This window comes from Tamandua tetradactyla, chromosome 23, assembly GCF_023851605.1.
Source record: "Tamandua tetradactyla isolate mTamTet1 chromosome 23, mTamTet1.pri, whole genome shotgun sequence".
In the NCBI taxonomy this organism is placed as follows: domain Eukaryota; kingdom Metazoa; phylum Chordata; class Mammalia; order Pilosa; family Myrmecophagidae; genus Tamandua; species Tamandua tetradactyla.
In genome coordinates this window covers 5,607,049-5,609,277 of record NC_135349.1, presented here as the reverse complement: position 1 = coordinate 5,609,277, position 2,229 = coordinate 5,607,049, and the positions used below count along the sequence as shown (strand labels likewise).

General features: G+C 41.1%; 1 pseudogene; it reads left to right on the top strand.

The window, feature by feature from the left end:
* Window positions 1-784: 784 nt before the first annotated feature.
* LOC143666462 (mitochondrial inner membrane protease subunit 1 pseudogene) lies at window positions 785-1,546 on the top strand (annotated as a pseudogene).
* Window positions 1,547-2,229: the final 683 nt, after the last annotated feature.

Here is a 2,229-nt window from a genome sequence, read left to right as displayed (position 1 = left end):
ATAGAGTGCCTCTGTGTATGTTTGTTTCCTCCTTCAATGAAAGGATCAACTATACATTCAAACTGTAATTTGACTACACATCACAATGAAATATACCCTAAAGACAGAAGAACAAAAACTGCAATGAAATGCTCGACTTTTCAGCAATCACATCTTTGGTGGTGGCATTGGTCTTATCCCAAAACTGCTGCATGTGTGTTTTGGAAAATAAAGCAAACGAGAAATGATATTGTGTCACTGAGAACAAGGATTTGGGCATGGAAGAAAGTAATTATTGATAAAGACTTTATGAGATTAAATAAATATCCTGGACTCCTGGTTTTGAATTGGAAGTGTGGTATAGACTTATGATGTACGTATCTTTTAAAATTAAAAAGTATATATGTGTGTGCATGTGTGTTTATTGCCTAGCTTTATTCATGAAAAGGCCTAGAAAACAGTGACCAGCCTAGCACATTGAGCATCCCTTGCACCCACACTGGAGTCTCCAGATCCTATTCCCCACTAAAAGGCTAATACCAAATATGAGGCAGATAAGGTACAAGGTGAGTCCGAAATTTCCGGTCCCACCAGATAGCAAGGAAGCTCTCAACGACTGCCAGCTTTGGGTCAAACGACTCCGGAGCCAATTTAAAGAAGCTTCCGCTAGCCAGAAAGGGGACAATTTGAGTATCAGTAAGGATAATAAGTACACTGGGTTGAAACACACCACACGTGCAAATCCCAGAGTTGCTTCTGGTGCTTAATAACACAAAACAAAGCAAAAATCGACCTCACGTCACCTAATGACTGGCGGACTTCAGGCCCCAGGAATCCTAATGGATCATCCATGTATGCTTTGAGACATGCTTTAGGTGTGTGTTTCTGGAGGCCCTGCAACTACCCTGAAAAGTGAATGTTTTATTACCTGTGGGCAATGGTGGCAGAATCTACATAGAACTATGCTTCGTGGTGTTTTGGGAAAAACCTTTTGAGTTGTTGGCTATACTATTCAGTACGGCTGTATAGCTCATTGTGCTTTTGAATACGTTGGTGGTGTTGTCATGTGTTCTGGACCATCAATGGAGCCTACAATTCAAAATTCAGATATTGTTTTTGCAGAAAATCTTAGTCGACATTTTTATGGTATCCAAAGAGGTGACATTGTGATTGCAAAAAGCCCGAGTGATCCAAAATCAAATATTTGTAAAAGAGTAATTGGTTTGGAAGGAGACAAAATCCTCACCAATAGTTCATCAGATTTCTTTAAAAGCCATAGTTATGCGCCAATGGGTCATGTTTGGTTAGAAGGTGATAATCTACAGAATTCTACAGATTCTAGGTACTATGGGCCTATTCCCTATGGATTAATAAGAGAACGTATCTTCTTTAAGATTTGGCCTCTGAGTGAGTTTGGATTTCTACGTGACAGCCCCAATGGCCACAGATTTTCTGATGATTAACAAGTACTTATTCTTTTGACTTGATTATTGTCTCCTATTTGAGCGATTTTATTATTACTGTCATTGAAACCATGTATTTACCAATAAAATATTTGCTAGTCAAAAAAAAACAAAAACAAAAAACAAAACAACAACAAAAAAAAGCGACCTCACTGGGAACCTTTGGGAAATGCTTGGAGACAAATTCATTTTTACACTGGTGGATGCTGAGAAAGAATGCAAAATCTGCCCAATGACTCGGCAGCCTCCCCCTGGCTTCCTAACACTCCATCCACTCCCACCCCCTGCTTTCCTCGGATTTTCCAAGAACCCCCGCCCTTTGGACCCCTTTGCTGATGCACGTAAGGGTGATGGGTTGCTTTTTGCTGGAGAGAGGCTCAGAGCCAAATAAGAACTCAACAGGAAGACACAATGCACTGATCTAAGCGATGCTGACCGGTTATGATGAAAAGAAACCAGCAAAGGCGTTACCTGCGGAGACATTGGAATGGAGCATCTGGCAGAAAGAGAAGTGATTCAGTGTTCAGTACAAGAACATAAGCCAGTTCCTCTTAGAGATGAGACTGGCTAAGATGGACGCACTGGAGGTCCCTGGATATTAAGTGCTTGTGGCTCACCCCAGCTTAAGTGAGGATTTTCCTTGCAATGAGTAGAAAATGTCCCTCCGTCCCTTGCCACAAGTTTATAAACCTCACAGCTCCTATCATGGAGCCATTTGGGGTCCATTTGAACTTGGACTAGTGTAACTCCTTCATGCAATGAACTGAAATGAGCCATGCTATCTAGT